Here is a 14,383-nt window from a genome sequence, read left to right as displayed (position 1 = left end):
CAAGAAAGAAGTCTTAAATGAATTTTCCTAATTGTAACTAAGTAAGAATAAAAATGTTACTTAAAAATTTTGTAGATGCAGTGAAGTAGAGTCTAACCTAACATGAAACTTATAGTATTAAGTGTTTGCACAAGAAAAGAAAAATATGACAAAATCAAAAGGCAAGGCATTATCTTCATTTTTTGGTATTTGCTTAGAGCTTCTTTGTGGCATAAGATTATATGGTCTGTTTTAGAAAAGGATCATGTACTGCTGAGAAGAAAATGTATTTAGTCATTGACGGATGAAATATTCTCTATATCTGTTAGGTTGATTTTGAATTATATCTTTTACTTCTAAAGCTTCTTTATTAAGATTTGGTCTGGAGGATCTGTCCAGTGGTGAGAGAGGTTTGTCAAAGTCACCCAGAATTATTTAGTTGTGGTCTAGGTAATTCATGAAATTGAGAAGGGTTTGTTTGATACACATAGGTGCTCCATCGTTTTGGTCATAAATATGTATGATTGCTGTGTCTTGTTGATGTATAATTCCCCTAAGCAGTCTGAAATGTCCTCTTTTGTCCCTTCTGATTAACTTTGGCCTGAAGTCCAGTTTATCTGGTATCACTCCAGCAATCTGATATCACAGTGAAACTCCTGCACGTGGGGTTTGGGCTTAGGGATGGTCAGGGCTTTTGTGGAATACCCATTGGCCGGGAGATTTTAAACCGGCACACCCCCATGGCCCAGCACTTGCCAGCCCACACTGGAAGATACAACCCAGAGATCTGCCCTAGGGTCCACTCATGTGGTGAAAGAGCTAATTCTTAGTCCACTCCGTCCCCTGTGGACCCGTGTTCCTTGGTCTCAGGTTCAGTCCTGAAGTTCAGTCTCTCCTTCCCCTTCCTTCTCGTTCTGCCCAGTTACATCTCTTCCAGCAGACCCTATAAGCAGCAGATTGCAAGGGGAGGAGGAGGACTTGTGTGGGTTTCCACAACCAGTTGTACCCTGTGTAAGCCTCTCTCCAAGTGTGATTTTCCCCTGGTCACCGAGGCACACCGTCTGCTGGGCAGGGTGCTCACGCAGGTTTGCTCCCCCGGCTGCCAGCCCCCATACTGCACGGCTGCAGACTTGCTCCTTCCTCGTCCTCCATGTGCATCTGGGAGGGATGTGGCTTCTTTTACCCTCAAGGATCTGGGGCAGCACACCTTTCGTTAAGGCAGGCAGTGTCTTTGAGCTCCAAACTCTCTGTATCCAGACAGGCCTCCTTCCTCCTAAAGATACAGGTTCCTGTAGTTCTCCATTCCTTCCTTTTTCTCCGGGTGGTCTCTGGCTGCGACAGTGGCTGGGCCACTGGGGGTTTCTTCCTTATTTCATTGTGTCCAACCTCCTGAGTCCCTGATCTGTGTTGAGTGTCCAGTATGGAGTTCCAGTAAAGCCTCCCCTGCTTTGACTTCCACTCACCACCTTCCAGAGAAGCTGCCTGTCTGCTTTCTGGTTTCATGCTCTGCAGCAGCCAGGAAAGTGACCCTCTCTGTTCTACCATCTTGAGCCAGTCCCCAATGCCATATGGTTTTCATATCTTTTTGTTAAGAAGACTGGGACTCCATTTGCCTCTGTTATGATGCAGAATGGTTTCTCTATTCCATAAACGACAGGCTCAATTTCCATTGGACAATCCCAATTTCACTATATTCACAAAACAAGTGAAAGAGAGAAAGAGGTTCCACAAAGCTTGTAGTCACTCCTTCTGGCTCCTCCCCATGACCTATGGAACAGGATTGTGGCCAACCAAGGGATTGCTGGGTTTATTATTATTATTATTATTATTATTATTATTATTATTATTTACTTTTAAATATTTATTTTCTTTTTAGTTGTAGTTGGGCACATTACCTCTATTTTATTTATTCGTTTTTATGTGGTGCTGAAGATTGAACCCAGGATCCTGCATGTGCTAGGCAAGCGCTCTACCGCTGAACCACCCGTTTTTTATTTTTAGCATTTTAGATATATTCACATCTCAAAGCATCTCTTCTCACAAGACCAAAAGTTCAGAGTATAGATTTTGCATCTATATAATTCATCCTTTATCTGCACTCCTGCTCTATTTTAGTATCAAAATTCTTACAGATACCCTGTCAAGAACACAGCCCTGCTTGATGTCAGCAATGGGAAAGGCCTTGCAGGTAGTGCCAGGTGGTCACATGTGGCAGCCCATTTGAACCAGGAGCCACCTCATGCCTCCTCACCTTAGTCGGTAGCCACCTGGGTCATAACATGCAGGAGAAAACAGACGTCCGTTCTACTGACTGTGACGACCAGATCCCTTTTCTGAGAAGTGTTTTCACTTGGGAATAGAGCTTTCCAGTTACATAGACATAAACCCAAGAAAAGAACCACATTCCCATCGTGAAGTCTCGCTCCTCGGAAGGCCCCACACTGACTCAGCTCTGTAATTCACAACACATCAGTTGTCCAAGCACTGCTGGTTAAAAATAAATTATTTTTACATTGTATGTAAACCTGAAGACGCAAGCCAAAACGAGGGAGGGAGAGGATGAGAGAGAAGATAACGTCTTCCAGATGACAGCTTTCTGGACGGACTCTGAAGCCTGAAGCGAGAGAGAATTTTCATTAACATTCAGATTACATGTCATTTTGATTCACACTCCCTAAGCAAGCTAATTTGGTCGGCAGCCAACCTCCTCGCAGTGTGATGACAACACAACAAGCTCCGCAGCCTCCCTTTCATTGCTAATGACTGCTTGAGTGACAGCCCTGCTCTCCGAGCTCTGCGTGACACCTCACCCTGCGGGGCCTGCACTGTCAGAGCTGCTGCCTTTGGGTGCCTGCAGAGTGGCCCTGGCAAGGGCACTGACTTCAGAAGCACAGGCCACCCTCACGCCACCCTGGGCACACCTGTGCCTGCGCAGGTGCCCCGTCCCTCTCCAGCGCCACGTGTCCTCAGCACTGGATCTCTAGGACAGAATGCATTGCGCTAGTGACTAGATGTCCCCCAGAACCCTGCCCTTTCCCCAGGGCAGAGGGAGCGAACCCTTCTCACCAGGCTTCATCTAATCAGCTCTTTAGTGTGACAAACCGTGGCTTTCGCCCTTGTTGTGAGAAGGCCAACGTGATTTTTTATTTTCATTTTTAATTTTGATCTCCTTGATCTTAAAAAAACATCTGCTCAATAATTTTTCAAAATCAGAATATTCTGTTCACTTGTTTGTTTTCAGATTCAAGCTCAGCCAACCCCCCTCTATCTTTCCGAAGCTCAGCTACCCGCCTGACACTTGCTGTGAGAATGCTGACCTCCGTTTCCTTTCCAGAAATGTGTCCGCTGACACTCAGCCCGGGCGGGGACATGAACAAGGGCGTGAGAGGACAACGGTTTGTTCTAATCACAAGTGGAATCATCAGAAGGGAAGGACCCTCAGCACACGAAGCTGGCCTGGAGCTGTCTGTTGAATGGAAGGACAAATGGACACAGAGCTAGTCTGAGACTTCCCAGGGTCATTTGCTAGTTCAGAAAGCACACGGCCCCCTGTGGTCCTCTTCCTGCCTTGGGTCTTCTTCCTGCACTTACTGAGGCCTGAGCCTACCTTGAAGGAACGGAAGATTAAACAGGGCTTGTTCCCAGGCACCACTACTCTTGTCCTGCCATGGGCCCCGGTTTGCATTTTCAGTCATTGATTCACTTAATAGAAGGTTCCTGGGAATCCAGAATGTGGACAGCACAGGGCTGGGATCCAGATCTGGGAAGGAGGCGGGGAGAGTGGAGTGTACCCATGGTGGTCTAATGCAAGATGGAGGGAGGTCTGCACCAGGGTGGAGGAGGTTCCAAGCTGAGACCAGGAAGGGAAGCCTTGGCCAGAGAGGAGCTGCTGACAGCTCCAGAAGAGTCTGCCTCTTCCAAGAGGTGTGTGTAATTCACCAGTAAAGACAATCGCTCTTTAAAAGTAGATCAATAGATGTCATGACCAGGTGTAAGAATTTATATGTGCATGTACAGATAGAAAGCAGAATCCCGTAAGGGGCAATTGTAGAAGTCACAAGGACACATTTCATGAAAACATTCTGCATGGCCAGGTGTGGAGGTGTACACCGGTAATACCAGCAGCTCGAGAGGCTGAGGCAGGAGGATCGCAGGTTCAAAGCCAGCTTCAGTAACATCAAGGCACTAAGCAACTCAGTGAGAACCTGTCTCTAAATAAAATACAAAATAGGGCTGGGGATGTGGCTCAGTGGTCCAAGTGCCCTGAGTTCAATCCCCAGTAGCCCCCCAAAAACCTCAAACAGCAACAAACCATTCTGAACCTACTACGGTGATACAGCTACTAACTCTGTTTCCTTCAGTCTTGTTAGGCCTACATGGGACAGGTTGTGAGTGGAGAGAAAATGATAGCTTCCTCAAAATATTATTTTTGTTTGTTTTATATAAAATGGTGGAAAGATAAATCAATTTAGGATCAAAGTAAATCCATGATTTATTAATTGGTTTTATTACTAAAACTTTGTATTCATGTCTATAAAATAATAACAATGATGATATCTGTCTATGAAGAGATATTTAGGATCAAACGGTATAATTTGAGAACTCAGTGTAAACTGTTAAGTTCTAAATACAAATTAATTTTTTCCTTCAAATTTTATAATATTCCTGTTATCGTACAGTTAACAGTGCATTACAGTTAAAATTAAGAACTCTCCCTCAATGTATATTTTATTTAAAATGTCTGAGCATGAGTCTATTTAAAAATAATGTCCGTAATTTTTTTTGGTATGCTAGGCAAGTGCTCACTGTCACTGAGCTACATTCCCAACAGATGTCTTTAAATCAAATATTAAAACATAGGAAAGATTTGTTGGATTTGAAGTGTCCCCCCAACCTCTTGTGGGAAGTAATGCAAGAGCATTCAAAGGTGCAGTGATTAGGTCATGAGAGCTGCATCCTGGCCCTCCACTGATGGTCTGACGGGGTGGGGAGCGCGGCAGGTCGGAGGAGGTTGGTCCCTGGGGGTGTGCCTTTGGGCTCTCTGCTTCCTGTTGCCCTGTCCTGAGCTGCTTTCCTCCACCATGCCCATCGGCCATGATGTTCTGCTTCCCCCTGGAACCCAGAGCTAGAGAGTCACCAACCATGGGCCGAAACTCTAAAACTGTCCCAAGTAATCTTTTCCTCCTCTGACGGTGCTTGTCAGGTCTTTTGGTCAGAGTGGGAAAAGCTGACTAGAACTCCGGTGGTCAGAGAAGCCGGAGCCTCACAACACTGGAGAGGCTTCAGTGCACGTCAGCTGAAGACAGCCCCGGATGCTGGAGGAAGATCCTGACTCTCTGGGCTTTCCAAGTACATCAGTGGTTCGCAGGAACTTGTGAATACAGAGAAGACGGACAAGCAGGCTCAGCAGACTCACTTCTGTTCATGGCCTCACAGTTCTCGGCCTCACTTCGACTAGCACGTGGTCAGCAGGGCTAGCATGTGGTCAGCAGGGCTAGCATGTGGTCGGTTTGGGAGGTAGAGAGCAAGTGGGAGCTTAGACACAGTGCGCATCTTAAGTTTAAGCCATGCTCCCCAGAAATGCTACAATGGCTGCTGGATCCCGCTGCTTCTCAGGGTTTTGCTAAGACCTTCTGTGGCATCTGCACAGGAGACCCAGTCCTCATATGTTACCTGTGACAGGTGAAGGTTTTCCCCTCACTTTGCATGCTCATTCAAGTTGGTGACCAGGAAACACATTTGGTGTAGACACAGCCCAGGGGCTGCAGAAGGAAAACCCAGCACCTAGAGCCGCCCCGAATACAGAGGGCGAACTGGGTTCTCCAGTGGGTCACAGGGTGCAGCTTACAGGGAAGGTTTTTTTTTTTTCTTTTTTTTCACTATGAAGAATTAATTTAGAAAGTATTAGACTATCTTTTGTGGCAGTGAATTACAAGGCATTATAATTCTTAGAGGGTAGACTCATTCTTATGAAGAATATCTAAGCTGATTTCATGTTTCCGACAGGGATAGGAGTGTCCTCCCTCCAGTTGAAATTTAACAGTCACCTGAGATGCATTTCAAAGCACATTAATAGGCCCTGAAACTAGAGGTTTGCATGCTGCTGGTCTGGAGTGGGCCTCAGACTGTGGATGATCCTCCCCAGGGGATTGTGAGGTGCACCTGGTACTCAGAACACAGAGGCTATTTGAATTCTAGAATTGCTTCCCATTGAACCGACCTGGTGTTTTCCTGTATACCCGTGCAGATCAATCAAGACGGTCCAGCTGAGTTGGAAATCATTCTGGATCCTCCCCACTGCCCACAGTACTGTGCAGTGCACTGGGGTAGATGGATGCAGTCCAAACACAGACCTGATTCACTCCTTGTTAGTTACAGCTCTATTCAAGAAAAAAAGCCACCCATTCTCCCCCGAAAGGTGATCTTCAGGAGAAGGCATCAGTGGTGCAGTCCTTAAGTAGTGACAGAGAAAGGCTGGAACACACATCCACTTGGCCCCTGCATTGCTAGCCTGCAGCGCCAGGGGTCCTCCTAGAAGCCCAACCGGCCAGCAGGATGGGAGCGCACCCCTCTTGGCGCAGCAGGGACAACCCCACCATGGCGAGGCTGGAGGAGGTGGGAATTTCTCCAACAGTGGTATGTGCGCTACAGCCTCTTTTCTCTGTGACTCTGCACCCCAGACTGAACAACACCAGCTCTCAGCATAATCCCCACCCTCCCTGCACATTTGTCTCCTGAGGGAGAATTAGGCATTTAGTTTTCTGGGTCCTTATCATAGTTTGGGGAATGTAAATTTCCATTAAGCTCGTTCTGTGTAAATAGAATTTTGACATAATAGGAGCATCCTGTGGTCTGGCTGGCTGCTGGCACATCATTTCAAGTTCATCTATCCCATACTGTGGCTTAATTTAAAGGCTGGATTACTCGAAAATGCATTTATTAAGTCTGACCTACTTTTTAAATATTTAATATTCCATTTTAGTTTCCCTGCCACAAGAGCAGCTCCCAGGTCTTCATGTCCTGGCCAGTTTTCAAAGCCTTGATACTGATTTGGATAATAAGGCAATGGACAGACTCACTGTCCCCTACACTTTTAAGAGTGGTGTTTAAAGCAATTAGTGCTCACAAGATCTTACTGGTACATGGACATCCTAAGAACCAGCCTGCATTTATTCCTTATGAAAAGTCTCCTGTTTCCCTTTGTTCTTTACATGTCCTGCTGTTGCTAAAACAAAACAACAAAAAAGCAAAAACAACACACAGAGACACACACCACACACAGACATGGTCAGGAAATGTAATCAGCTTACAGCTGAGTTCAGGCTTATTCTTTTGATCAAAAGTTATTAAGATTTGGGGAATGATAGACAAATGGACAAAAGATAGATCATAAATTATTAAGGATGTGGAGCAAATCAAGCAGGGAGAAAGTGAAAGGTAGTATGTGAAGCATCTTGTGACTTTCAAGCCATATTTGTCCATCACTTGGTTCCTTGAAACATTAAGTGAAGGGAGCGTTTAAAGCAATCAATAAAAGAGAACACAAGGCCGAGGCGGAACGTCGAGGCCTTGGGGAAGGGGGCGTGCTGGCAGCTGTGTCCCTCCTCTGCAGGCATGCTCAGCTGGGCCTCGGACACCTGGGAGCTCAAGTTCCCTGGGGGCCAGAGTGAGGCTGAAATGTGACAGTCACTCGGGGTGCAGTTGGGATTGGACCTGCTCTTACAGTGAGTTCCTCCCGCAGAGCCACTCAGCAGGAGCCACTCGGCAGGAATGCTGTGCTCTGGGGTCAGGGCCAACAGGAAACCTGGGAAGTGATTTCTTGGAGTTGGGAAGCACTTGTTGACATTGGGGTGCTCCACCCAGCAGGGGTAGCATGTGGTCGACTTGGGAGATAGAAAGTGAGTGGGAGACACTCAGATCTGCTGCTGTGCCACATAAATCTATTGCTCCATCTAGAACAGAAACATCTGTCCTGGAGATTTGGGAGGGGGCGGTCCTGGTGGAAGAGAAGACATGGGTTCCCAGTGAGGCAGCCAAGGAGAGCGGGCCCTGCAGGACCGGCCTTCAGAACAGCAGAGGGCTCTGCTTCACCTCCTGCAGAGCTGGGAACGGCTCAGCTAGCTGTGTGCTGAGAGAGCGACAGTAACTCTCACCAACACTTTTGAGACTGCAACATCCTCACCTCTCTCTAAGTCCTGAACAGGAAAAGCTGGAAATAAAGCGCAGCAGCCAGGGATCCAGAAGTAGGACTGAGACTGCAGCAGGCCATTCACAGCGCAGCTGACGGCATGCTGACAGTTCTCATTAAGGAATACTTCTATTATTGTCCCAATGGCGTGTGATAGCACACCTGTTCTTTTTGTTGTTTTCATCAGTTTTCATCCAGGGGATGCACGCTGTCCGCCACTGCCTGCCCTGGAGCATGTGCATGTAGTTCATCCACTCTCTAGTAGAGGGAATCTAATTATTTCCCCTTTATTACATTTTGAAAATGTGCACGATTCCTCATTTGATGCTATCGGGTTTTCTGTTTCTCACATGTTTGGAGAACAGTGGCACCCTCTTTCTTGCATGTGCTACACATTCATACTTCTTATCTAATATGTTGGCGGTGACTTCAAGAATAATGTTGAATTACGGGGTTGATAATGAGTCGGATAATTTTGTGCCTGATTTTAGTAGGAATTCCTCTGGGTCTCACATTAATTAGGACACTTGAAGCCAGTGTGAGATATATTCCATTTATCATAGTAAGATCTCACTCTTGCATATCATGATTACTGACATCTCCTCTAATCAGGAAAATATTTTATATTTTAAAATTAATTTTGTTGCCACTCAAACAGAGTAGAGGAATTTCCTCTTCTATCACTTAGATGGGTTCTACCCCCTAATTAGGCACCATGTGATAATATTTTTGCAATATTGGCACATTCTTGCACAGGCACATGCATATTTGCCTTCATGGAGGCATAGCTACTATGGTGTCATCAATCTTCTTCTTAGCCTGAGTTGCTATAACAACTTCTCATAGAACGTGTATTTTAGAAAACAGAGACTAGCCAGGCGCAGTGACACCACCTCTAGTCCCAGAGACTCAGGAGGCCGAGGCAGGAGAATCCCAAGTTCAAGGTCAGCCTCAGCAATTTAGTGAGGCCCTAAGCAACTTAAAGAGCCTCTGTCACAAATTTTTTAAAAAGATTAAAAAATGAGAAGGGCTGTAAAGTGCCTCTGGGTTCAACCCCCAGCACCAAAAATAGAATAAATAGCAGAGACAGTTTCCTCACACTCATGCAACTGGAGGCCAGGACAGGCTGCAGGCAGGTTTGGTGCTGGTGAGGGCTCTCTTCCTGACTTACAGGTAGCTGCCTCCTCACCCGGTGCCCACCTGGCAGATAGAGCCAAGGGACAATGGTTCTTGTGCCTTTGAAAGGGCACTGCTACCCCTGAAGGAATAGCCCTCACATCCAGCGCCACCGGAGTCCCCACCTCCAACCTCACGCCAGGAAGTTGGGTCAGGGACACGGCATCAGCCTGTGACGCACTCTCCACTCTCCACTGGTGACCATCTCAGCACAGCTGTTTATTTACCGAGTGGATTTCCAAGAGCAACAGAATATATCAATACAACTCATTTCACGTCAGAAGCACTTGTATCTCTGAAACACAATCAAAAAATATCAACCCATTTTCCCCTTCCGTCACCGTCACCTGATCCCACCACTTTCAATCTGGTGTGAATTGAAGAACACAAGCAATCATCTGTCCAAGCAAGATAAAGTTAGGAAAACAAGGTATTTACCCAAATAATATGTAATGTACATAAAGTAACCAAACGACCCATTCCCAAGACCCCCCAGATTTTAAATATGTTTTCTTTTTTAAAAATTATCTATTTATTCTAATTTGTTATACGCGACAGCAGAATGCAATTCATTTCATATTGCACATATAGAGCGTGATTTTTCAAGTCACTGATTGTACACAAAGTACTTCCACACCATCTGTGTCTTCATACATGTACTAGGGTAATGAAGTCTAACTCACCCCCCCTCATTCCTAACCCCTTGTCCCCTCTCTTCCCCCCACCCCTACCTAAAGTTCCTCCATTCCTCCCATGCCATGAGGATCAGCGGCCCCGTTCTGTTTTGAAACTCAAAGTAATTTAGGAAGGATTCCTTAAGAATGTGTGGACCTCCTAAAACCTGCAGACCAGACACTTTCTGAAGAATTCTCTTGATCATTCTACATTTCCCCAGGGGAAAAATACTTTGGAGTAAGTACTTCTCAGTATATTTTCAAGTTTATTACCACAAAATTTTATATGACATTGTACACTCACAGAACCTTAGAAAGTGAATCCACTCGAGAATTGTGCTGATTGGCTCTCACTTGTCGCTGAAGTTGCTTATTTATTTTTTCTCAAATTCTTTAACTTAATACATCAGACATTTGTCAGTCTTGGGCCTTTTTGAGTAGCATGAGCCATTGAACCTTGCTAATTCCCACTGTTAGGTTTAGTGCTTCTCCTCATGTGAATCTACGCCTGTGCCTCTGCCAGGACAGGTGTTCCCCTCAAGGCTCAGCACTGCCTGGCACAGGGCAGCTGCACTGCCCATGAACTGGGCATGTCCAAGACCACAGGGGGACCATCTGCAACAAGCAGCTGCGACACGGGCGTGGCCTAAGGCCTCAAAGTCCCGTTTGTCCTGATGCTTCAGACCCACAGGGGTTGGCAGGAGTGCAACCCTGAGTTGTCTGTCCTGCAGGCAACTGTGGTGCCCAAGTCCCCACAGCACTGGACCGAGGACAGAAGGCCTGAGGGTCCTCAAACCTCAGAGCTTCAGGTGCCCACGACACACTGGGAGCATCCAGTGCCAGCCATGGGTGCCCGGGTTTCTGAACGCAGGGCAGGTGTGTCTGTTGTGTGCCTGGGAAGGCAAGCAGGGTTCTTGCTGGCCAGAAAGCAGCATAGCTCAGAAGCCGAGGATTATTTAATTTGCACTCTTGGTCCGAGGGATTTATTCCATTTTTAATATCTGTTTGGTTAGACCTATCTGTCCATCTTTTATACACTGCCTGTTATTCTCTAAGTATTCTGTACTTGTCTTGATTTCCTCGTTGAAGCCAGTAATTAGGAGACTCTAGACTCAGTGTTTGTTTGTCGTTGGTTCACCCTTTGGTTCTAGCTGCAGTCCTGTGGCCCTGGCTGACAACGCTTGCTCTCAGGTACGTCAAGTATCTCCATTTCCCATTTGCAGCTTTTGTGATTCTGCACCTGGCCGTGTCCTAGGTGCGTACCTGAGGACAGAGACGCCCTGGAGTCCTGTGCTCCAGCAGATCCCAGAGGCTTCCAAGGGGCTCGTGAGCTGGAGAAGAGCAGAGCCGCAGCCCTGTGAGGGCGGGGGCAGAGCAGGGCAGCAGGGGAGTGTAGAGACGGGAATGGACCTGTCCTTTGCACACCTCGGTTTTGTCATGAACCCGACACGGTGCGGCACTTAGGGTGCGGTCCTTAGGAAACCCTGCGCTCTAAGGATGGTAAGTGACGGTGGGCCTGCGGCCAGCCAGGGCGTCTGCACGAGGCACGCGGTGCGCGGAGCCCTGCTCCCTGCTTTTCCCTGGAAGGTGTGTGTGTGTGTGTGTGTGTGTGTGTGTGTTTTATTGGTTGTTCAAAACATTACAAACCTCTTGACATATCATATTTTATACATTAGATTCAAGTGGGTTATGAACTCCCATTTTTAACCCAAATACAGATTGCAGAATCACTTCAGTTACACATCCACAATTTTACATAATGCCCTATTAGCAACTGTTGTATTCTGCTATCTTTCCTATCCTCTACTATCCCCCCTCCACTCCCCTCCCATCTTCTCTCTCTACCCCATCTACTGTAATTCATTTTTCTCCTTGTTTTCTTTCCCATTCCCCTCACAACCTCTTATATGTAATTTTGTGTAACAATGAGCGTCTCCTTCCATTTCCCTGCAATTTCCCTTTTCTCTCCCTTTCCCTCCCACCTCATGTCTCTGTTTAATGTTAATCTTTTCCTCCTGCTCTTCCTCCCTGCTCTGTTCTTAGTTGCTCTCCTTGTATCAAAGAAAACATTTGGCATTTGTTTTTTAGGGATTGGCTAGCTTCACTTAGCATAATTTGCTCTAATACCATCCATTTCCCTGCAAATTCCATGATTTTGTCATTTGTTAGTGCTGCATAATACTCCATTGTGTATAAATGCCACATTTTTTTTATCCATTCATCTATTGAAGGGCATCTGGGTTGGTTCCACAGTCTAGCTATTGTGAATTGTGCTGCTATGAACATCGATGTGGCAGTGTCCCTGCAGTATGCTCTTTTAAGGTCTTCAGGGAAGGTGTTTGTTTCCCTCTTTATTTTCTCCCTCCTCTTCCCTGGGGGAGAGGAGGGAGAAGCTGAGAAGAGGAACCCAGAGACAGCGGAGGCTGCAGCACTGCAGTCGGTCCACGAGGACCACGGGCTCTGGAGCCACCTGCCCTTTCTGCCTCCTTTCCCTCTACTCTCTCAGTTTCCCTCCCTGCCCCTGATTCTCTGTGGTTCTCCCTGAACCTCTGTTCACCAGGTGCCTCCTGCTTCCTGTTGCGATAGACGCCTTTCCTCTGCTTCTCAAGGTGCCAGTCCGTGACTGCCAGGCCAAGCGCTGTTGGTGAGGGGGGCCTTTATCGGTCGTCCCATGGGGTTTCCATCCGACTGTTCATGGCAGAATATCAGGAGTTGCTCTCATATTTCTGTTCCCACGACCGGATGCCGCCCAGGGCAGTCAGTCTTATCAGAGTTTCGCCAGCGTGTCCCCTGCGCCTTGCTGCCCACCCCCCCCCCTCCTGCCGCTACTTCAGTGAAATGGCCACTGTTCCTTCTGGTCATATGCAAGATGTTTTAACTCTTCTCTTTACAAACACTCTTGCCTTCCCCTAATTCTTTCTTTTCATGGAAGTTAGTGGGATTCCATTAAAGGAAAAAAAAAAAGTGGTGATGCCACATGCTTGCTTAGCACCTTCCCCAAGTTCCCGGTGCAGGGAAACTGGTCTCCCAAGCCACCAGTTGGCTCTGGCGCCCATCTGCCCCGGTCTGTGGGCATTCATTGCTGTTCTCTGGCCCCACCATTCCTTCTCTGGGTCCCTGAAGCACCTCTCTTTCTCATTTGTTTACTTATCTCTCAGTTGTGTAGTTACAGGAAATGTTGCCACCACAAATAACACCATATTGTGCTTAACGTTCTTGCAGTTGCTATCATCTCATATTTAATTACCTATACCTGTCTTCCCCTGTAATGGAGGGCCTAAGAAAACCAAAGATGACCCTACTTATTAACTTTCATATCTTCAACACCTAGGAATCCTACTGCCTGACCTAGAATAGATACGCAGAATCACTTATCTAGCAAATTGAAAATGTAGAGACCAGATAGAAACAAATGTTGGAACATGTTTGATAAACAGCAATTAAAAATCTTTCTAACAAAAAGTCAAACCAATAGAAATGGCAGGAAGGATCCTAAACATCAAATTTGCCTGAAAACTAATACTTTGTGAAAAGAGGTTTTAACACAGCCCTTAGTGGACATCAAGGTGATCAGTTCTGTTTATCTTTCAGTGCACTGATTCAGCACTGTCACCTCCCCAAAGCCTTCTGGAACCTGTAGTGATCTCCTGTCATGAATTCTAATGAAGTCTTTCCTGTCTTATCTCCCTTGTTATCCAAGAACTTCACAAGAGCAAAGGCCTTCCTTTTGTACTTAACATGCCATTTTGTGCATATTAAGTAATCATTAAACCTCTACTAAATAAATAAATATGTTCAAGGTGACTTTTACAGAATACTAAATATCAGAGAGTGCTAGCAGATGATATAGATATTGTAATGGATCACAATTACACAAAATGCAAATAAATAAATAAAAACAGAAACATTTTTCTCAGAACTTCTAGTCTCTTCCCACCATTCCCTCTGTCCCCACCATGTCCTAATTCCAACAACTCCTGGGATCACATCGGACTCCCGGGCAGCTGCTGGAGTAATCCCAGGGATTGCAAACCCTAAGACAGGACTCATTTTTATGTACTGGAAACGTGGCTTACCACTGGCATAATACTGCATATGTTTAATTCTGCCATAGCTCGTGCATGTGGAAGCTGATGCCTACTCCTGTAGGAGGCACAATGCCTGGTTTTCTGAAATTAGTGGAGAGTTCAAAGAGGTGCACTGAGGTATCATTTGCATGATATTTACATAAATTTACTTTTCTATATTATCCTATTAATTTTACATAAGAAGTTCACCTAATTGGAAAGACAATGAGATCTAATCTCATCCTTATAAAAGAATTTTAACTATCTGAAGAAACTGAATATTAGGGGAAATTGGCAAA

The sequence above is a fragment of the Ictidomys tridecemlineatus genome, chromosome 12 (assembly GCF_052094955.1).
Source record: "Ictidomys tridecemlineatus isolate mIctTri1 chromosome 12, mIctTri1.hap1, whole genome shotgun sequence".
NCBI lineage: Eukaryota > Metazoa > Chordata > Mammalia > Rodentia > Sciuridae > Ictidomys > Ictidomys tridecemlineatus.
The sequence above is the reverse complement of the archived record's forward strand: the minus strand, read 5'-3'. Positions refer to the sequence as shown.